The 24,074-nt window shown below is 38.6% G+C and overlaps 1 long non-coding RNA gene across 6 annotated transcripts in view; it reads right to left on the bottom strand.

Annotated features, from left to right (window-relative positions):
• LOC120100931 (uncharacterized) overlaps positions 1 to 24,074 on the bottom strand; it is an 82,746-nt gene that overhangs the window by 11,967 nt on the left and 46,705 nt on the right. The window contains exons 3-6 of one of the 6 annotated variants that reach the window (XR_015672476.1): positions 13,421 to 13,567; positions 12,430 to 12,580; positions 11,017 to 11,065; positions 6,312 to 6,425 (exon numbers count right to left, since the gene is read on the bottom strand). The exons of 2 other annotated variants lie outside the window; for them this stretch is intronic. This is a non-coding gene — a long non-coding RNA (uncharacterized LOC120100931). Of the gene's footprint in view, positions 1 to 6,273; positions 6,426 to 11,016; positions 11,089 to 12,429; positions 12,581 to 13,420; positions 13,568 to 24,074 lie in introns of those variants that run through there. 3 more of the 6 variants (XR_015672475.1, XR_015672478.1, XR_015672480.1) reach the window with 3 other exon arrangements.

The raw sequence follows: 24,074 nt of genomic DNA, 5'->3' as shown, positions 1-24,074 counted from the left end.
AGTATAGTGTAGGCTGTGGAAACTTGAATTTTGAATTTAGTTTAAGATTACTTTTCATGTACTATATTTATCTCAACAATCAAATCCACCCAAACGAATCATTTAACCATTCCCCATGTAAGAAAAGTTGATACTTAATAGATCTGCCACTAATGGGAAATAGACGCAAGAAAAAAAAAGTACTCGTTTTTACACAAAATTTTACTTTTCGAATTAATATATAATTAGAACAGAATATTTTAAAAAGAACATTTCATAGGACCAGAAAGGAAACATTCCTTTTCTTATCTATTTATTTAAACAACACTAATATTCAATCACAATTTGATTGTTTATAATTGCAATTTTTATTAGGACTGAACTAATTCCAACTCAGGCTATTTTAAATTTTATAGGTTATTGATCTTCCATATGTCTTGTGTGATCATTCCCAGTATTGATCATCTTTAGAGCCCAGGTAAGACCTTCAAGCCCCCTGCAGAGTTCGCATCCTCTAAGCTTTAAATGCTCCCCACAGCCCTTACCTAAGAGACTCTGCCAAGCTTAAGATTTCTTCCAAGTTGTCATTGTCCTTATAGGCGCACACGACACCTACTTACAGAATTTTGTATAGTTTAATTCTAACCAAACAACCAATTTGTCTTGTTTAAATCCGTGTTGTAGAAAGCAATGGACTTTTGAAAGCCATCCCTGCAGATTCACCTACTCGCTAGTTATAAAACTTAATCCGTTTCAACTTTTTTTTTAAAGAGTTGTATTTTGGTAAATTCTTTCTTCCCCATTCTGTCTCCTTTATTCAAAGTGTCAGAAATACATTCTTCACACTTGTCTCTGAGAGACATGCATGTGAATGTGCAAAGCCTCCGTTCTTTCTAGTGGAGTACAGAGAGCTGAAGCTGGGGCTGTAGCTTACCCTGTGTACTGCACGCTTCTGGCTATGGCTTAGCTCTACATTCTGCTCAGCGCGGGCTTGTGTGGTAAACATCTGTAATCCCAGCACTAAGTGATGGAGAACAGAAGGGTTGAGAGCTCAACCTCAGCTTCATACTGAGTTCAAGGGCAGCCTGGGATAGGTGAGAGACTGCCTTGAAAACAACAATAATGGCAACAAAATCAAACCGGAAAACCTGGATCCCGTATAGAACTGAGTGTGTTCAACATTTAGAAAAACATTTGAGAAAAATCCCTTCAGCTGTGCTCCAGCCCAGGCTTCCCAAGGGTGGAGAAGATGGCACAGACAGGGTTTCCCTGTAAAACTATGCATAGATAGACTACTTGGAGCCAGTAGATGTCATGATGATGAGATGGGGAGAAGCAATCGTTTAAAAGCTTGTGGAATCTGTCCACACATTCAAATCCCACCCCTGACATCCTGGGATAGAAAACTTCTATCATTTCCTTAGGAAGCCACTTCCAAGGTTTACCTCCCAACACCTAAGCAGAATCTTTCACTTGGTTATAATGAACCCCAAACTTGGATGACTTACCAGCCTTCACATTTTGTCTTAGATTTAATGGCTTCTGGGAACATGGTAGAATGCTGCTCCCTCTGCCTTGGACAGGGTTATCTATATTTGGCCCAAACCCCAGGTCTAGGAGCCTCACTTTTCTCATTGGGAGTGTTCACACTAGGCTGTCAATCTTTTCAGCTCCTTAAAAAGATTGTGAACTCTCCTATTTTCTGTCTATTGTTCTTTTTCCCATTTCATGCATGTATGTGTATACATGTTTGTATGTATGGTTGCACATTCATGTGTGTGTGTGTGCAGGTGTACATCATGTAGATGGGCACACATGTGTAAACCGGAGTCCATAATCATTCTTAATCTCTGGTTTTCATCATATACAACAAGGCAATGCCACTCAGCCCAAACCCAAACTTGCTGATATGGCTAGTATTGTTGGCCAGCCAGCTCTGGGAATTTACAGTTCCTGCTTGCTCCCAGCATTTGTGTGAGTTCTAAGGCTATGAACTCAGATCCTTACACCTGTGCACAAGTGACAAGTTTCTTTAAACTCAGGAACATCCCCACAGCCGTTCCATTTCTCCACACGTACCCAAGAAATCTGTCCCTCCTTTGTTTAACGAAAATAATGATTTTGGCTGTTACTCAACATCAAACACAATTTTGAGATCAGGGTCAATGATGTCGTCAATGATGTTCTCATTACACAAATGAGGAATTCAATGGCACTGAAGGGCTGACTTGCATAACCAAAGTCACACAGAACACCCATGGCAGAGACTGATAGTCCAGTCTCTGTACTAGGTGGACACTAAATATGAATTTACAACTGTACTCTCTGAACCTGGATCTTACTGCCTTCAGGAATCACATGATCTGGAGCAAACTATGGGAAGATCTGTGCCTTGGTTTCTAATTTATAAAATAGGAACAATGACAGTCCATTCATACAAGTGATGTGTTATGAGTTATGCTAACATACTGATGTCTGTGGGCCTAGCAGGTATGAAGTGCTTTAGTGTCAGTAGTTACTTTACTCTGTGAATGGCCTCTCTCTATTGCTTGGCTCCCAGCTTTCCTGATCCATATTTGCTTGCCCAAATATACTTGAGGTCTGGATGCTACCTAAACACTTTAATTCAATAATTCCCTCCCAGTCTATTATTCTAGTATAGCACAACTGTACTAGTATTCTGGAGAATGTCTTCACCACACAAAGTTCAGGGGTCTCTCTGGAATTTTCTCCCAGAACTAAATTACCCCAACAATGAATTTTCTCACATTTTGTAACTTTCTATTTTATTTCCTTGTCCTGCCTCCTGGACCAACTCAAGCAGACATGATGTAGTAGCAGATAGGATGAACTAGTGATTTTCATTCACACATATTCAAGGGTGCTAAAGTAGCCATTTATGTGCAAACAGGACTTTGATGAATCTCTGCCCACATCGATCTCCCAGTCTAACCTTAAGGAAAACACATTACAGGAAATGTAAACAATGCAAGGAGGATTCCTAGACATGTATTTTGAATGCATTAATGAGAACAAATGATGGATTATGGATGGTATGACAAAGCAGGAAACACCAAAGCTCAACCAATCTGATCTAGACTAGGGGTATTGGGATAATCAGCAGGTGTTTGGGGACAGTATTTCTCACCCAAACAACTTAATTGGCTACAGGAAAACTAAAACTAAAAATGCCTATCAAAATGAAGTAGCAAATGCTAAGACAGAAGGCAGTGTGGTGTATTTTTGAAGCACAAATGAGGTGTTGGTAGTTGAAGGATATCAAAATCAAAATCACGAGTAGCTCAGGAAATTAGTTCACCGTTCTTACAAGTTTCTCTTTTTAATTTGAATATTGCTTTCTTGGAAAAGCCCACTGCAAATTTTCTTCATAGGTTGAAGTTGATCATAACTTGGTTTAGAGCCTCTGTGACCATACAAGTCAACTGGCCTCCTGCTCTGTGAGATCAAATGTAACTTAGCCCTTTTTAGCTCAGTTATTTCTACATTCATCTTTCTCTTAATGTATTATCAGATGGGGTGGGCAGAGTGTATCACAAAATAACTTTTATTGTCAAATATCAACCTGAAGGGAAATTGAACCCTCTAGCCATTTAGTATGAAACTGTAATTGGTGACTTCAGAAACCAAACACTAGAATTAAGGATAAAATTAAGTTTAACTAAGGCGTGCATTGATTCTTAATGCTGTCTGAAAATGGGAAAAAAACTCTCCAAAAGCCTTAATTTATTATTAAAGAATTCAAATTATACTTGACTGAGATTTTTATTTCCATCCAATGGGTTTATTTAGGTCTATAGTTATTAGTAACAATGAAGTATCTACTTATAATATATAATAATATACATAAAGTGATTCAATAAGCTATAGATGCTTTTAATAATCATGTGGTCTTTACATTTTCTTCATTGAGTCTATAAAAATATCCCCAGTGTTCCTGTGAGCAAACACTTGAATAATTAGACTCATAAGGTTTGCCAACTACAAAATCCTGCGGCCTATCTGTGAATGTACAAAGGCAGCTGTGTTTCACAAAACAAAATATCGTAGTCTAGGTGACTCAAGCAACAGAATTAACTATTCCCAAATGCTAGAGATTAAATATTCAAAGTCAGAGGGTGTTAGCATGGTTCCAGAGAGGCCTGCCTTCCTAGATTGTAAATGGTCGTTTACCAGGAAGCCAGGGGGGGAGAAGAAGTGGGGTCTAGAACTCACTTGTATTTCTCCTTGTAAACTTGAGAGCAGCTCCTTCCTGATCTCATCTAATCCTAAAAATGTCCCAAAAGACCTGTCTCCAAAAAGCATCTCATGGGAACATGGCTCTTTCAAAGCATTCTCTGCAAGTCCCATACCCATGCAGACTCAGTACTCTCCTGTCAGCTCTGTAGTCTTACCATCTGTGTCACAGCTGCACGCTGTGGGGGAGGTCTTTTTCCAACAACAACCAGTGGAGAAAATTCAGACCGTGACATTGAGGGTGGCTCTGAGGATCTCAGAATGACTGTTCAGAGCACTTCCTGGACCCTAAAAAGTCTTGGATATTCAGAACCAGCACCTTTGCCCCTGCAATCCAAGGTGCCTTCGTCCATTTCGTTCATTTTATTCTGAGTTTACACAGTCAAAATGTCTGTTTACAAAGATCAAAAATTTCGTATCCAATATTTCAGCCACGCATTACTTTCATAAATAATCTATTCGTTTACCTTTCTCTTCTTTCGTCTTTCTCCTTCCCCTCTTTCTTCTTTCTTTCCTGACTTCTCCATTTTCCTGTCTTTTTTCTTCCTCTCCTTTCTCATCTTTGAGTCTCTTCTCTTTAGTAACGTGAGTAACTTGAGAATTTACCAAATCTTCATATTCTGGTTCCCTTTTCTTTCCCCACCTTCATTCTGTCTTTATCCTCTCACATTTTACAATAATCAGCTAGAAAGAATCACACTGCTCTTTTAACATGTTGGTTGCAGATTTCCTCTGGAAATATCTGGTTGCTTCCTCCCAAGATCTCCCAATCACAAAACACCCCAAAAACACCAAACTCTTTAGTATTCAGGAACAAGGTTAATTGTCCTCCTAAAAATGTGTCCATCCCCCTGAGACCGCTCGAAAACCACATGTAACATTTCCAGTGTACATGTCAAAATTCTTCCAGCCTGCTACTCACCACCAAACTGCAAACTTTTTCCTTTACTTTGAGGTGGATGTCATAGCATCATCCAGTTCTTATCAATATCTAATTCATGCTATCAATCCAAACTTTTTTTTTAAAGGGTGAAATAAAAGAAAGGGAAAGAAAAGCCAAAGACCTGTGCAGTGAACAGCATGGATTTATTTCCATTCAGTTCTATGGGCTGAGGGCCAAAGATTAATGTTCAAGCAAGGTGGGTGTGTCATTCTGAGACCTTTACTCTTCCTGATAGGCTGCTTTCGTGACCACATATGGGCACTTCTCTGTGAGATCATGACTGAAGAGTGTGCATGTCCGGCAGTGTCTGTTTTAAGATGATGAATCTCATCATTATGTTCCTACCCTCATACCCACAGCTAGATCTAATGACACCATAAGAACTCCATCTCCAAATATCATCACATTGGAGCTTCATGCTTTAATACATGAATTTTGGAAGAGCACAATTCAAACCACAGAATGCATATATTTCTAGACACTTTCTGTTCATGAACAGAAAAAAATTTCACTATAGAATATTTTCTGGAACACTCCATGATGCTGAAAAAAATTGTAACAAATATTTTAATCTTTAAGCTACAAAGTTCATTTTTTGAATCTTCCTTAGGGTTGTGTAGTGAACACCCTGCATAGCTACTCCTTAAGTCCTAGCATATGATTCCTTGGTCTCAATCAGCATTTTTTACATGTGAAATGGTAACTGCTTAACATACATTAAATCTGAAGTTAGATAAGTAAGTGAATTTTTTTCAAAATTATTAAAATGAGCTGCAATCGTAATGAGTAAACTCATGGTTTCAACTGATAAAAATTCAATACTTACCTTGAAACTAAGAACTTGACTACATTGATAAACTCCTAAGTTTGACTGTAACTATTATTAAAAATCTGAACCAACTCTCCCATGTTTTTAATAAAAGTGAGAACTTTTTAAATGCAGAATTTAGACTTAAAATAAACCTAAACAGATCTGTATGCTCAAAATTATAACTTCAGTAAAAGGCATACTTAAGACAATCCAAATAAATAAGTACTTATCTTTTAAAATAGAACTTAGTGGACACAGAGATTGCTCAGTGATTAAGAGCATCTGCTGCTTTTCCAAAGGACACATATTTTAATTTTCACCCACATGGCAATTTATAGCTGTCTGTAACTCCAGTCACAGGGAATCCAAAGCCCTCTTCTGTTTTCTTTCGACACGAGGCATGCACAATGTACTGAGACACACATGCAGGAAAACATCCTTACACATAAAATAAAATTTAAAAAAGAAAGAAAAAGGGAAAAGAATTAGAAATTAACTATTTATGTGAATTAATATTAGAAATTAACTATTTATATTGTATATATACATATATATATTCTATGGTGTTTAAACTTAAACTTTTATCCCTTGCTTATTCAGTGCAATACATTTTACACAGAATATAAAATGACATGTTGTGTGGTAGGATCTAAGTCAATGCTTGTCTTCCAAATGCACTATAGATTCTTTGCTGTTACATTTGGAATATTCTGGTTTCCTATAGTTTAGAAATTATCTATTTCTTTTTTTCCCCCCCGGAGCTGGGGACCAAACCCAGGGCCTTGCGCTTGCTAGGCAAGCGCTCTACCACTGAGCTAAATCCCCAACCCCCGACATTATCTATTTCTAACTGAAAATACTGATGATTGACTACTGTTGACTATCATAGCTAACATTTCCTTTTAAAATATGAATATATTAACCGTTACTTTCGGTCTTTTGAAAGTTCAAACTGAACAAATGTAAGGTAGAACAGGAAAATGACTGCACTGTTTTTTTTCAAATCTGAAGGAAATGGCTTCTGAAGACTTATCAAACTTTAACTTTCTAAAATTAAATTGCCCAGATTTTAGGAGTTAAGGAAATTAATTAATTAATTAGCTAAATAGTTCATTTTTCAACACAAGGTTTCTCTCTGTAACACTCCAGTCTGGTCTCAAAGCCACGGAGATCTGCCGGTTTCAGCCTCCCAAGTGCTGGGATCAAAGGCTTGTGCCACCACACCTAGACAATTGATTATTTAATTAAAAATGAGCAGAAGACCAGAGTTATTACATCACCACAGGATCCCTTACTCTGTCAACTTTTTCTCAGTCGTTACATACTTTTCAACACGTTTCCACCATTTCTCCATATTTATTTCTTTTCAAAGGAAAAGAAAAAGGAAGAAAAAAGGAGGACATTACTAAGAGTTTGAGGATTTCATTATAAACATAACGGAGAAAACAAGCAGAGGCGTAGACCTCTGCCAGAGTACAGAGTGAACATGGCCAGACTGAGACAGGCCTTGTGAGGAGAGAGACAGAGAGAGAGAATCATAGAGACCAAGGGACTGGTGTACCCAAGATGGCTTAGTTATACAGGGGCCAGAGGAGCTCTGGGGCGGGAAGACCAGCCCAATACCTGGGTGCAGAGTTCAGGGTAGGGACCAGGGTATATCAGGCTGGAGAATCATATAATAGGTAGAGACCAAGAGATGTTAGGAGGACCCAGTGGTCAGGGTCTACTTTGATAAATTAATGGGCACCTTAGTTATCAGTTCCAGGTTTCAGAACTAAAGTTTTTCTATGGGGCTTTTTAGTTTAAGTTGTTTAAATTTTTTTTATATATTACCACTACATTCCTATCATTTCCACCACTCTCTTTTTTTCCCTTCAAATGCTCCCGTGTCTGTTTCCTTTACTCTCTTGAAATGTCCTGATCTCTTCCTTTTAGATATTGCACACAAGCCTTGCCCCTCCCCATGTTCATTTAGTGTTGCTCGCATGCCTATGTGTTTAGGGCTGAGTACATGGGATTGGATAACCTATCAGGGACCCTTGAGAAGCCTGAATCTTCCTCTCTCAGCAACCATTATTTACCAATAGCACCTCATCTAGGGTGGAGTCTTGGGAGATTTTTCCAATCTATGTTGCATGTCAATTGGTGACACTGTTTTTCCAGAACATGATTAAGCAACTATATTGTTTAAATCTCATGGGTGTACCTTCCCTATTGTACATGGAAGATGCTACCACTCTGGAGATGCCCTGGTCCTCCGGCTCCTATAAATTTTTTGTTCCCTCTTATGTGATGATCCCAATCCTTAGTATTGTGCTTCAGATGGGTGAGTTGAGGCTAGGCACCCCACAGTTTAGTGTTCTCTACATTTTGATCAGTTTCGGGTTTTTGTAATGGTCTTGATATCTGCTATAAAAAGAAGCTTCTTTGATAAGAGGTGAGACATACTCTTGGGATAGAAAGCTAGATCTTTAGGATACTATTAGAGATTTAAGCAAGTAACGGTGGTAAGTTCTGTTGTAGGGTCCATGACCTCTACAGCAACAGAATTGCCTAGGTTTGCAGTACCAGACATGAATTCCCTCTTACTGAGCATGGCTTAAGTTCAGTTCAGTGGTTGTTTTTTACTCCCAAGATATAAGCATTTCTACTGCATCACTAGGGATGTCTTCATAAGTTCTCTTTGTATTCACCTGTTGTCTCCACTTGTCTGAAGTTCATAGGGATTTCCTACAGTGTCTTCCCATTCCTTCAGGGGCTTTTCTCTAGTGTAGATCATCTTAACTATATTACAGTAGTCAGTATGTCTAGATAGTTGCAAAAATATTTGGATGTGATCCCAATACCTGTATTATTATGCAGCCTGTAAAAAGAGAGCCTGAAACAATTTGTATGATCCTGGCATAACTCATGAGATGTTGTGAATGTAGTTAAGAGAACACAAATGGAGTTAATGGATTCTGGAGAAAGAAAGAAAGGAAGAGAGAGAGAGAGAGAGAGAGAGAGAGAGAGAGAGAGAGAGAGAGAGAGAGGAAGGAAGGAAGGAAGGAAGGAAAAAAGGAAGGAAGGAAGGGATCCTTCTTTTTTGTTTTGTTTTGTTTTGTTTTGTTCTCCAGACAGAGTTTTTCTGGGTAGCCCCAGCTGTCCTGGAACTTGCTCTGTAGATTAGGATGGCCTTGAACTCAGAGATCCACCTGTTTCTGCCTCCTGGGTGCTGGGATTAAAACAGTGCACTGACACTGCTAGGTTTTCTTAATCACAGAACAATGTAGTCATAAAGTAAGTCTAGGGGAAAGGAGGAAATTAATTGTATATTTTTGGTAATTAGCAAGAAAACAAAAACTAACCAAACAACCCAACAATCGAACAAAAGAAAACAACAACAAAAATAAATCAACAACAAAAACAAAAACAAAAATCTCAAATAAGTCAAGTGTTCTATTTTTATATGGCACACACACTTATACAATTCAGATTCCTATCTATAAAAATATTTAGGCTAGATTTATTTATTTATTTATTTATTTATTTATTTATTTATTTATTTATTTATTTATTGACTGACTTTAGAGAACTGCAAAGCATTCCCTTGTGGCTTCCAGCACTAGTGTTTGATCACCTAGCAGTTTTGACAACCAAGTATTATCACTTGTGCTAACAATAATTTTTTCCTTTTCATGGTTGTGTGTGTGTGTGTGTGTGTGTGTGTGTGTGTGTGTGTGTGTGCATGTGTATTCACAAGTTTGTGAGCACATGTATTTGTAAGTGCGTGTTGAAGTTGGGAAGTTCTTCAGGACTCTGTCATCTTAAGACAGGGCATCTCATTATCTGAGCTCACCGATAATGGCATAGCCTAGACATCTTGCTCTAGGAATCTTGGGCTTCTGAAAGTGGATTTACAGTTGGGCTACCACATCCCCTTCACTTTTAAGTGACTCTGGAGATTCAGTTTCTGGTCTGCTTACTTCCACAGCAAGTGTTATATCTTCTCACCCCTTTCCTAGCCCCACAAGCAATAATGCTTTATTTAAAATGTTTAATTGACATGTGAAGTGGAAACTTAGAGGTTTTTGGAAAGTTGGGTGGACGGTGTTTTGCTGGGGCAAACATATGAAGGAAAGTTTAGTGGAAGAAGACACAGGTGAAAGCAAGCACATGGAAGGACATGTGATGAAGGATTCTTCCCTAACAACACACATGTATTGGTCCACCTTTGATTGTGTAGTTGAGCTGCATTTGTCAGGACTCCACAGAGAGAAAATCACCAAAAAAACCGCCTGATGGTGTGTTGCAGTTTCTTGCTATGCTACTTCCTCAGACTTTGACTGATTGTGAGAATGATGTCAACTGAGACTGGTAAGACCAGTGGAAGACACACATGATGTTCAGGGTATAAAAAGGACTCAATGGACAGTGACCGAACCTGAGCTAGGCTTGCTTATAAGGCTAACTGTGCAACATTTGGTCTTACCTCTTCGCTGATCTTAGCTTCCCTGAGAGAGGCACAGCCAGGCAAGAACTGTTGTTCCTGGCATTCCTGCTGGCCGTGGTCCTTCCTGCTGTCTTGTGCCAAGACCAAGGCATGGCTGTCTCTGCTAGGTAGTGCCACCATTGCTGACTTGTGTTTGCTATCCCTACTCTACTGAACCGGGATCTGGACTGCTGGTGTAACAGTGAAGTGTTTTCGTATAGATTAAGCTGCCACTAACCTGTGAACTGAATTGCCAATTTCCAGACAACACAAACTGGAGATGCTCCAAAGAACCTTTCTAAACTGATCCACTTCTCCCATATCCTTTCTTTTCCACTACCTCTGGTGGGGGTCAGGCTAAACGGGAGGTTAAAGTGTTTAAGAAACATCATGAAAAATAGGAATTGAAATTACAGTTACAGAGGAGCTTGTCAGTTCATGTTTTTGTCTTGCTCTTTCAGCATGAAAGCATTTATGACCTTGTTGGTGTTCGCATGTTTCCAAATAGTCTGATAAAACACCTCAAACATCTATAGAGAATAAAAACAATGAATTTACCTACATACTTCCGGGCCTGCTGGATTGCTCAAAAGTTGTTTTTGTTTTCCTTTTGGAGGAAACCCAGTATTACTAAGCAGAAAAAACAATGGAAAAATCTATATGAAGTTTTAAAGTATATCTGTATAGTCACAATGTAAATGGGAATTATTGATCTCTAGCTGACCAATCCAACCTCACGAGAAATCTCCTGATGCACATAATGAACGGATTGCTTTGTTCTGCCACGTACAGCTCCTCCTTGGCAACACTATTATAAAACATGCTAATATCCATTCCTCAGAAAATATCGTTCTTTAACAATGAAAGTTTTACAATAAGGACATTAATTCTTTTTGAAGACCTAGTGATTTAATAATTATATGTTCAAAAGCAGATCCTGAAATTTGACTGGTGCTAAAAAAATACAAAAATAATCCTTCTAAGAAAAATTACTAAATCTTTTTGGGGAAAATACAATATATTTTGATAACAAGAGTATGTAAATTGATATTAAATTGATGATATAGAGGGAAAACGACCTGATTTTGATTACATCTTTAACTTTAATTCAAGTGCCTCTTGATAGCTTCGCAAATTAATTTAAGCTGTAAAATAAAATTCCATTTGGTGATCTATTTTTACAATTCTCTTCAAGAAAGAAATTGTGCAGTCTATAATTTATTTGCAGTCTTATGTCAATGTGTGTGAGAGTGTATGTCTGCACATGTGGTGTATGTGCATGGGTGTGTGTGTGTGTGTGTGTGTGTGTGCATGCGCGAGGGGGTATGCTTGTGTGTGGATATGTGTGTGGGTATGGGTGGCATGGATACATGCACTTGTAGAAGCCAAAGGAGGATATTTAGTATCCTGTATGATCACTTTAAGTCTTGTGAACTCCTTGGATCTCTCACTGAAACTGGAGCAAGCCTGGTGTCCAGTTAACGCCAAAGAAATCTTCCTCTCTCTACTCCCCACTATGCTGGGGTTAAAGGTTTTAGATATAAGAGGAGACTTAACTCTTCATTAAGAGAGTGTGCTAGAAGAGTGAATACACAAAGATAGGAAGTGCATTTGGTTTTTATTCTAACTGGGGGTGACTATGTCTTTCCCCTCATTGGCTAGTGTCCCAGACAGACCTCTAAGTCTTATTCATTTGGATAGTCTGGAAAGAATTGGTTCACAAGAAACAAAGGAAGAAGGGGAGAGGGGTTATTGTTCCCCGGAGAAAAGAGTTACTGCTCCTGACCATCAAATTCTGGAAAACAGCAGGGGCCTTTGTGCAAAGATTTTACTAGGTGTGAGTGGAGAAGGGGATTAAAACGTTTGCATGCAAATTTTTACAAGATGAGAGACTTGAATTCTGTGTTCTAAACCCAAGTTTTATAGTATACGATGAAAAAGATTCATATTTGATATTTCTTACATAGGTACCTGGGACCACTGAAGTCAGTCCTGGGATGTAAATTCAGGATCTCTTGTTTAATATTCAAGCAAGCACTCCTTCCCATAAAGCCATCTTTCTGGTCTTCAGTTTTTATTTAAATATAGTAAGTTGCATTCCTAGTGTGATTGTTATTCTGACCTGAAATTTGGGACAGATTTAACCATTTAATGCACTCCATTTCCTCTTTGACCACACTCTTTTGTTCTCTGTGTTCTAATCAAATATGCACCTTATTTCTTTGAAATGAAGATAGGTGAGCCTATCACTATGCACAGTTAAACTGTTGTTTCATTCTCTCTAAAATGTTTAGCTTCACATGTGTGTGTTTGCACATGTGGTGTATGGATATGGATATGGGACACTGCACATAGGAAGGTCAAGAAAGACATCTGGTATACCACTGCCGTTCTCTCTAAAATTTAACTGTGATTTGAACTTACCTTTCCCTCTCTTCTGAGCTTTTCTGATGGTGTTGAAGTCTGCTATCAGCTTAATTGCTCCCTTTTAGATAGGCTTTTATCTCTGTTGGACTCCAAAAGCTTCTCTTGGCCCTCGATAGTCTGCCTTTTCCGCTACAAAATGACCAGCTAAATATAATTTGCTTTGTTTTATTTATGAAACGATCTAAATATGAGAACTCATTTTCAGTTGAATATATTTTTTCCATCATTATTTCAGAGTGTTTCTCCTCTTTCAACAATGTTATCGTCACCATTATTTTGGTTTGATGTGGCAGAACTTCTGCGGTTATTTTCTCTATACCTTTAAAGCTTCTTTTTGTAGTCATTTAATTTCTTTTGTTTCTTCCTCACTGTTTTGTCTTATATGCTTCAACTTTCCAATCACTCATTTTCTCTTTATCTTTGCCTTTTGTTCTCTATATGTGCTCTATCATGCTTTTGTTTCAATGACTAGATCCACTTATTTGATAACGAAACTTTTTGTTTGGAGGGCATGGGGATTTACCTCAGTACTTACCATTCCGGAAACCCGGTATTCCATCCCAGGTATTGCATGAATTGATTTATTGCATAAATCAAGTATGGTGGTTCATGTCTGTAATCCCAGGCTTCCAGAGGCAGGAGGATAAGAAGTTCAATGCCAAGTTTAGGTAAATACTGAGTCCTACATGAGTTGATGATTCAAAAAAAAAAAAAGAGGCAATACAGAAGGGATAACAAAAGAAGTGTTCTATTACTTTCCATAAATAAAGCTCTATTAGTGATATAGTAATAACAAAGATGAAGCTCCTTCATCAGATTACAAGATGTATAAGAGGAAAAAGAAACGATTTTCTTCTAACAACCCCATTACTTAGTCTCTAGTCTATACATACCATAGTCTCAATGAGTATTAATAATAATAGACAGAACATAAACCAAGCAAATGTTAAATTTAACAATCTATACATTATCACCAATAGATCATCTTTACCAATTATCAGTAATTCAAGCATGTGATTCTAAAACTGTTGTATAAAACAAAAACAAAAACAAAACAAAAACCCCATCTGATGGACAACCAAGTTCAGACCAACGGGTCTATACTTTGAGTTTCTGACCATGTATATTTAGGGAATTATCTACAAATCTGTATTTCACACATGGAATCATATAATGTATGATTTTGATTTTGCAAGTCCAAAAAGCACCTATTTGGAGAGAGAGAGATACATCAAAATGTTTCTCTACTGTGTGGCTTGATCACCAGCAAGTACATTAGTTCCTGGCTGGAGTGCAGATATTGGGGAGTAAAAGCTAGATAGTAGGTAGAAAGTTTGAGAAAGTTCAATAGCAGCTTGGTGAGTATACTTGAAAAGCTATATTGCTATTAACTCTATAAATACGATATGCTTGGCCATTTATTCTTATGAAAAGCTTCATTGTATAGCATGTAATTTTCATTCTTCACACAGTGTCCTTTATTAATTAAAACTACTGGGAAGCAGAAAACGTTGATATTGGCCTTTTTTTTGTTTTTTTTTGTTTTTTTTTTTTTTGTGGTTTCATGTTTGTGGGGCTTTGCGTTGAATTTTGTAGCCTGATAGAATGATAATGCGCTGCAATTTAGCTTAATATCTATTTTGTGTTAGATGACAGTTTTATTAAGCAGAACCAATAATCATTGTCATTCAGACTCATAATGGCCCATTATAAATGGTCTCGTTTTCCCTAATTTTAATTTTACCTCTTAGAGTATGCCTTTCTCGAATTGTTAAAATGGTTACACTTGGTTTCTTTTATAAATATAATTTTAACAATCACTATGGAAACATAAGTCATCCAGTACTTAAGTCCAACTTTCAGTGTATTTGATACAAAGCTATTTTAGTGTCTTGGTTCCTCTTCATTAAAATTTCAGAGTAGTACATTTAGGGAGATTGCATTTGCATCCTTTACGTTTTGGCAATTTAAGATTGAGATAAGTATGCTTTCTTCCTCGGATAACACTTCCTGAGGTGCCTCCCTGGGGCTTAACAGTCAGGTGATATAACAAAAAGACTCATTCCAAACAGCTTCCAGAAGAACTGGGTTGACAACTTCTCTTAGGCCTTTAGAGTTGGTTAACAGAAGGAATGGAGAACAATTTGGAGGGGTGTGTGTGTGTGTGTGTGTGTGTGTGTGTGTGTGTGTGTGTGTGTTAGAAAAACCCCTGATGCTGTTAGGAGAAGCAAATTGGCTGCTTTGGTGGAAATTTGAAAGCCCTAACTGCTAAGAACTAACAGTAAGGTGTTTATACATATACAGCTTTATCTGAAAGTTAATACATTTTGATAATAGGTTGTGTCCAGTTCTAGTAATTGTAACACGAGATGGGGGATTGGATGAAGAAGCCAAAGCTGTATGAGTCAGATGTTTCAGGGCAAGGTGGGCTTCAGAGTGTCCCCAATTTGAAGGCAATTTTGAGCAGTGTGAATTATGTATGCAGTGTTCTACCGACTGCTGAGCATGCTTTCATAAGCCTTGTGGCTTCCTTAACAGGAGAGCCACTATCATTCTAAATTTATGCTTAGGAGGCTAAGAGCAGGGACATTATCTCCTATCCACACTACTACATGGTTTGAGTGGAGGAAAAGCTTAAGCTTTTCCACATCAGAAAGATGCTTCCCCCCCTCCCCTTATAGTCAGTGCACATCTTAAAAGCTCTGGATGCCTGGGAGCAGAGTCATCAGGTCAGAAAAGTTAAAGAAAAACTAGAGGTTGAAGGTCATCTTGAATACAAACTTTACGAGCTTTATATTATTGTCCATGGACCAGCATGCAACAATTGCTTGGAATTCAAGGCAAGCAATCTCCTTTCAGCTTCTGTCGTGGGCACTATAGGTGGTTCCTGTTGCCTGTGAGTAATAATTCCTTTTCATCCATACGTGATTAAATGCAACTTTCCTCTATAAATTTGTGCCCAGAAGAACTGAGGAGTTGACTTATTTCCAAGTGTGCAGTCGTGTGCAGGAGGACATCAGATCTACTCATGCTTGCATACATATTATATCATCCAAGGCTACATTAAGGAGTGTGACTGTATTTATACCATTTATATACTTATTCATTAAATTAACAAAAATAGCAAAGTTATTCTCCAATTTTATAGGGCTGGCTCCAGTACATTGCGTGAGGAACTGACTCACATACTGTGTGGGGTAGTTACTACATCGTATTCCTTTTCATGCTTGGCTAAAAGTCCACTGTGGGATGGTGACTCTTGTCATGACATGGCTTATGGCATTGCACACACGTGTTTCTTTTTTGAACCAAACTTATCTGTTTTAGTTTCAATGTGGAGTATCTCCATCGGTTTCTGTGTTGGACCACATGTTCCCCAGAGAGTGGCGTGAGAATGTTGTGAGATCTTTAGGAAGATTTAGTGGAGTCTTACTGAAGGAAATGGGCCACTGGAAGAGGCCTTGAGATTTTCTAGCCAGACCCCACTTCCTGCTCATTCTTTGCTTCCTGACTGTATAGACACAGATACCATTTGGGAGCATCGTGCCTTCCCCACCATGATGTACTATATCCTTTTTCGAACTGTAAGCCAAAACAAATCTTTCCTTTCTTAATTTGGTTATTGCCAGGTGTTTGTTCCCAGAAATAAGAAAAGTAAATACTGTGCATACAGCATTTGTTTTATTTTGTGGGCAAATTAAACTTGCTTCTCTGCCAGCCATTAGGCTGATCCTCACGAACTTAACTGAATGTTAGTTCATTTTCTCATTGCTATGGAAAAAGCCTCCCATGTTAGGTAAATTGTGTTTTTGTGCCAATAAAGCTTATACATACCAAATACTTTATTTTTCTCATAGTCAGTTTTAAGTGATATCATATATTTTATTGATACACAGACTGAAAAAAGTTTGTTAAGCAGGAATTTGGGATCCTTCTTGAAGTTTGTCAAGATAGAACAGCATACTACTTAAAACTAAGAAAAACTGGGTCACAACATGTCTCATCAGGTAAAGGTGATTGTTTCAAAGACCAATTACCTTTGTTAGTTCTTAGGGACTGGGTCCCACAAATTATTTTCCAATCTACACACACACACAGGCACGCACACACGCTCGCACATGCATGCATACATATGTGCACACGTATTCACACACATGTGCATATATACACAAACTCACATATGCACGTACACACACACACACACACACACACACACACACACACACACACACACACCAAACAAATGTCATTTGAAAATTAAAAACCCTGAACACCATCATTCAGTGCGTGACTTGATATGTTACCACAGCTCTGTTGGTCAGAGCGTGCTAATCTGTCTGCTTTGTGTTCTGATTACTCAGTTTCCTCTGTGCACTAATTACAATCTGATTGATCTTTCGCCCTCTGGATTTTGGTTTTGTTTTATTTTAGGCTCACCGACTGGCTGCAGCTGTAAATTCAGCTTGCCAATGTACACTATTGCTCACAAGAGGGCCAGCAGAGAGAGTGGGGATGGATTTATTCCCATCCCAACAGCGAGGCAGCTTTATGGATCTGTTACTGATGAGCCACAACAGCTTATTTGTCCAATGAGGACATCTCAGGAAAAGCCAGTCTCCGTGCGAGTAACAGAGATTACAGGGAAACGGTGCAAATTATCTGGGGCCATTGTCTTATTTCTAGATTAAAGCCCACTCATGTTTTTCACCGTTTAAATTCTGATATCTGAGATGAGTTTTCTGTTTCTTTTATACTTGCTACTATCTCTTAGATCTGGTGTGACCATTCCATTCTTTAGGTTTCTTTCCCTTGTTAAATTGTGTATATTCTCTGAGCAGTGGAATGCCTTTCTATTGCTATTTTGACGATGTTAGGTGTGTACCTAATTATCCCTTGAAGAACATCAGAAGGCAGTGCATTTTCCCACATACAGGAGTAGCAGGGAAGAATTAATGCACACTTACATCATTAGTGGAACCCCCAGTACAGATTTCCTTTATCTTTGTCGTCAAATATTTTTACTCTAGCTTTCCTTTTGCTTTTCTATTACAAAGTTTAAAGCCTAAGGTTGCAAAACCTTTCCATCTGTTTGAAAATGCCAAATTATATAACATGAATTACTCACTAAAAATTGATTAATTAAGAATCTATTCATGTATTTGCTCCTTTGTTAAGGAGGACAAAACAAAAACTGTACTAAATCTCTGAGTTTTGGCTTCTATTTAAGGTATAACATTAAAACACACTTTCAAACCAAGTCTTATATTTGAAAACTTGAGTAACAAACTTAGATTACAGAAGAACTGTTCCCAAACAAAATTTTAAGATAGTGATGCATTCAGGTGGTCAAGCACCTGTCATACATTTGATTATCGAGACCCTACTTGTGCCAGAAATTCATAAGGTCCAAGGGTGGGTAAGCATAGACTGTTTCTCTTCCACAACACAAATTCCAACAAGAAGAATAATGATATGGTTGTGAAAACAATGCATTCAATTCAGGGTAAGCAGATCCTGAATGGTTGCACCTACAGCCACTCTAAAGCTATTAGCCCAGTGGATAAGATAACCAGGTAGAGAGTATGTGGAACTCTCACTTTGGATTTGGGATACATTCTGATTGCTGTCAGGAAAACATGTTTTATAGGTTTTGGTCAATTAGCTAATTTTTAAATTACTTCAAGTCCATATAACTGTGTGTATACATAATCTAGAGTTAGGAGGATGCACAGAATAAATGAATGGCAGAGTGTAGGCTCAAATGAGGATAGCATTCATAAAAAATTAACATGTAAGTAGAGCCCTATTAACTGCAAAATAAGGAATATGTTTATGGAAGCTCAGTAGCTCCAGTCTGGCTTGGACAATCTGATTTCGTTCTTGCATTCCTAAATGGTCACGTTGTTGCTTGAGGAGAATTTAACAATAGCATCTTGCCAGTGTGTTATTACTTTCAAAAATTCTTCCAAACAATTTAGCAAAGTGGAAAGAAGTTTTAGCTTGGTTAGTGTTTCCTAATCTTCTCTGTTAGATATCTCATTAAGTAGGAGGAGCCAAAGGAACTTACTGCATTGGTCGGCTAACCTAGGCCTCATCCTGCAAGTTTCTGTCCTCCATACACTCTTATCTAGGCCAATCTGTTCTAACTCGTCTCGCTCCTCCTCATTCTCTGGCTTGTTCTGTCTTCACTTATGCTTAGTTTGTTCTCTCTCAGGTACCTGTCTCTGTACAACTGTCCCAGTAAAGCTGCTTCCTTCCTCTCTGTGTGCGACCCTTTAAGGAGTTTCCCTTTCCTTTCTCTTCTCAAGAGGGTTGGGCATATCATATTTTGTCAACCCCTCCCCCCATCATTTATTTCTTCAAATCACTTTCTATCCTAATCACAGACCCTCCCTCCTCTCCTCCCAGTTCCCCTCATACAAATCCTTCCCCAACTGCTCCCTTTCCTCAGAAAAGGGGAACCCCTCTGGGTAATACCCCACCCTGGACATCTAGTCCCAGCAGGTCTAGGCACAATCTTACCCACTGAGGCTCAAATCTTCCTCAGATTCATCATTTTGTCTGCCACTCATTCAGACATCACTTTCAAACATGGGTGCTTCCTCTTAATACTAATTTTACCTTTGTTGTTTGGGATTAAATGTGTGTGATGAGGGCTGGGCCACATCACAATTAGAAACAGGTGTTTTCAGTAAATAACACGATCTCAGAGTTCACAGTGTGATCAAATATCCAGGAATAAAGAGGCTTCAATAGGGCAGCGTGGAAAGGCAATTCACATCAAGGGTTAACAATGTAAATAATGTTTTTTGGGAAATCCCTTTGTTTGCTGTCAATTTAATTTTCTTGTTGCAGCTAGATGTTCCTGTGGGTTGTCACATATAATATAACCTGTCATTCCACTTTATGGACAATGGGCTGGAAATAAATGTAAAAAAGCACTCCACAACTTACAAAAGACTATGCAAGAAACGACTGTCATCTCTCAGCAGCTTGTTTATTCATTATGTTCCTATGTAAATATTACTAATACATTAAGCACAATGGTTTTGCTAATGTAATGGTAGTTGGTAGTTTTTAATAGCAAATCTGTGAATTTTCTGTTGAATATCATAATATAATCATCTTTAAATAATTTTGATTCTCTTACTAAGGGGACCCCAGAAAGCAAGCAACTTTAGAACCTTTTTAATTCTGTATATGTTTGTCTCACCAGCTCAGGAGTAAACATGTGTACCTGTTTCTTTTTTAACACTTTTAAGGAGAGAATGGCACGAGTTAATGCTTGACACTTATGGGCTCTCCTAATTTGGTCATTTAGTGAAGCTGAGTGAAGGAGATATATATGTGCACTTTTTCTTCCTACCATCATGGACTTTGGTGTGGCAAGTTCTCTTGTTCAAAAACAGCCTTTTTACTGGAAGTGACTTGAAATCAGCGATGGGCCACTACCATACCATGCCCGGCATCATCATGATCGCGGCAATACTGGGACCTGGTCAGGCCCCATACCTGCTTTAGTTTCTCAGTACCCCCTATCCTATTGTTAATCTATAACCTGATGTAGCTTCCCCCATCATAGCTCTTTCAGGTTTTTAGTTTAGTATTGGGTTGTTTCGTTCCCCCTGCTTCAAAAAGCTGTTAATTATGTGCTATTGAGCAAACGCTGCGGGCAAGAATAAAGGAAATGGCCACCAGAACCACTGTGCAAAGGCGATGCAAGAGTGCCAGCGTGTCACAGATGTGTCTCGTGGAGCAGAGACGGCGCTTTGGGAAAGCATCTTCCACTTACTTCCCCAAAAAGTAATTTGTGAGCCACGATTGTTTATTGTTTTACATGAACATTTTTAGAAACTCAATTTTCAAAAGAAGGTAAGAAAAAGAAATCTTTATTTCCTTAAGCAATTGCTCTCCTGGATCTCCACATAGAGGAAGGTTTTTTGAACTCTCTGAAAATAGGAGCCAACATCAGGTGGCTGTTTGACCTGGGAGACTGTGTCATAAGACATGGTCTCCTTTCACTACGCCGTGGGGATATGACTATTGGAAGCCCCTAGAAGTGTGCAGGAGCAGATGCACGACATGAGATTTAAGTGAGTGAAGAACAGAAGGGTCTGAGAGCAAAGGACTGGCTGCAGGGGTCACCAGCTAGAGGCAGTTATGGTTAAATTTCGGCAATGCCAAAGGAGATTGTGCCTTACCCAATTCCCCAAGTTAGTTTATTCGTATCTGGTGCTCTACTGACTGTCTCCTATGGAGCAGGCGCAGCTCTAGGTGGCAGGGCACAGCAGTGGCTACACCCACACACTTTGCCTTTGTGCTGTTGATTTGCAGCAGCTCACTATGCTTGTCTCTTCAGTGGCTGAAGAATTATTTTTATAGCCATGAGGTGCTGGTGCAAAATGAGAACGATTATCCCTAAAGGGCTATCATCATCCTGGCTGAAAGTAAATGTCCAGATATTTCAGTCTGATGGAAAACTGAAAAAAGCTCCCGCATCCTCTGAAGATGTAAAATGTGGGTTCAGATTCTAAGGCTTTCTTCTCCCCTCATGGAAGCTTTCTATGTGCTTACACAGAGAGTTCATGCGAGACCCAGCTGCGAGTGCCTGACGGTGAAACATCCTATTATTTCAAGTGGAAATGTAATATACTTTTTATCTTCTTCATCAGGGATTTATTTTTGCCCACCTTGACATTTCTAATCTACATTTCAAACTATGGAGGCACAGACGACAAACCAAAACCCCATATGTTTTGGCTATTAGATGAACTGACTTTCAAATTCACTTATTAGCAATTAAACCATGGACACATTACCCAACCTATTTAAGACTTGTTTTTCTGTGCAATGAAATTGTTACAGTAGCTTCTACTTCTTTAGTCATGAAATGAAGTGACAGCCTAAATAAGGTTAGAGCACTTTACACTTACTATTTATGTTACAATTATAGTGTAATGTATCTGTTTCTTACTGGACATTAAGAAATAGAGTTCCCAGGTACTTGTGATTACTTCTAAAAAATGTGCTTCTAGCAAAATGGAAGTTTTCAACATTTTACACTAATAAGTCTGTAAAACGATAAACAAGAGATAAGAGTGTCTCCACTGTTTTCTAATACAGCATAGAAGTGAAAATGTATTTCTTAGACTTTTTTTTCCCTAATTCTATTACTAGTCCCACTTTACAGAGCAAAGTATGGTAATTATTCAAAACCAAATTCCTCAGCTTTTCCAGGGGATTTCATTAAACACAAAACCTTCCTAAGTTAAAAGCAAGGATAGTAAATTATACTGATGTAAGTTTTATATATAAATTATACAGATACAAAATAGCAATGTTGTGAATGAAATATGCCTTTTTTGTTTGCATTTAAAGTAAAACAGTTTACGAGAAAAAATAGCTTATGGCTATTCACTTTGGAAAACTGAAAATTTTTAATTAAAATTTAAAAATTAAAAATGTTATGAGTGAAGAAGCCGATTGTAGTTTCTGTATTTCCAAAGGTTGAAAGAAATATTATTAAATGTAAATTAAGAAACAAAAGTTATTCTGGACATTTCCGTAGTATATTGACTTTTTTTTTTTTTTGGTTCAAATTTCTACACAGATCTGTAGTTGGAAAAAAAACGAAAACAGAAAAAAATGTTCTTATTAGCAGTGGTTTAAATGTCCATGAGTTGTTCAACTGGCCTTCAAAAGATCAAAATCTAGATGTCAAAATAAACATTTTCTTCCGTTTTTATCAGATTAGTGAAGAGTTTACTAAACACCAGGCGTGGTGTGCACAAGATAGAAAGCATGTAATCGTTTCTTGGGTGTGATGGTGGACACCTTAAGATCAGCATCCTAGAATGTGAGGGCGATCTGGCTGCGACATCTGTCACCTCATTGATCGCCGGGGTTGATTCGGCTGATCTGGGTGGCTAGGCAGGTGTCCCCTTCCTCCCTCGCCTCTCCATGTGCGTCCTCGCGAAGCTTCATGCTAGGTCGTTCGTTCGAAGAGGACGACCTTCCCCAGTAGAGTAGGACCAGTCTTCGGTCAAGGGTATACGGGTAGCTGTGCTCCCCTGCTAGAACCTCCAAACAGGCTCTCAAGATTAGCACCCTAAAGACAGAGATAAGTATATCTCTGTGAGTTCAAGGCCAACCTGGTCTCCATGTTAACTTCCTGGCCAGCTAGGACTACACAGGGAGCCTTTGTCTCAAAATAGGGGAGCACCCACCTAGAGTCAAACAGGAGGGAGTAGAGGGTGGATGTGGGATGGGGTTTTGTGGAGTGGTAATCGGAAAGTGGGGTATCATTTGAGATGTAAATGAATGGAATGATTAGTAAAACAAAACAAAACAAAACAAAACACACCCCAAAACAAAAACAAAAACAAAAAAGCCCAAACAAACCAAAACCTTGGTTTTTTTTGTCATATTTCTGGGATCTTCAGAAAATAACTGTATCATGCAAATATATCTGTGATTGGTGAATTGAAAAGAGAAGTCAGATGATTTCCAACTTTACACACTGCACAGCCCCCAAGTTCTGACATTTTACACATTGCAAACTTCATTGAAAATGGTGTTTTACTTGTTTTCAAGACAGGGACTCAAGTAATGCAACCAGCCTCAAAGTCGCCATGAGTTCGAAGCTGACCTTGTACTGCTGATCCTCCTGACTCTCTTCCTAAGAGGTAGGACTACAGTCGTATACCGTCCTACGTAGTCTTATCTCTTGCGGGGGACAAAACACTGGAAATAATGTCTGGGGGGTGAGCAGCTATCACCTGAGCGACGTCCTCAGCCCTGCAAATACGCAGATCTCTATGACATGCTAACTGTTCCTATCAGCCACGGAGAGTGGAGGGAAGCTAGGGCCCCAAACCCAGAGAACCACAGGCATCACAGTCACTGCTGCGTCTGCAGCCTGTTTAAGCGCTTTGGAGTAAGCTAGCATAGCAACTGTGAAACCCTGTTTTATATAGCACACGTAAAATGATACTATTCAGTCCTAAAGACAGCTGAAGCAACATTAGAGGGAAAACAAATGTATATTGTCGAAGTCGCAAACTCAGAAAGAAATTTTTAAAACGTGTTCTGCCTTCTCTCCAACACAAGCCTGTAATAACTGTGATCCAAACAGATAAAGAGGAAGGAAAGAACAAGGTAGCTGGCATGTGAATCATTAAAAAGGCTGC

This window comes from Rattus norvegicus, chromosome 2 (genome assembly GCF_021556685.1).
Source record: "Rattus norvegicus strain SHRSP/BbbUtx chromosome 2, alternate assembly SHRSP_T2T, whole genome shotgun sequence".
Lineage (NCBI taxonomy): Eukaryota > Metazoa > Chordata > Mammalia > Rodentia > Muridae > Rattus > Rattus norvegicus.
The sequence above is the reverse complement of the archived record's forward strand: the minus strand, read 5'-3'. Positions and strand labels throughout refer to the sequence as shown.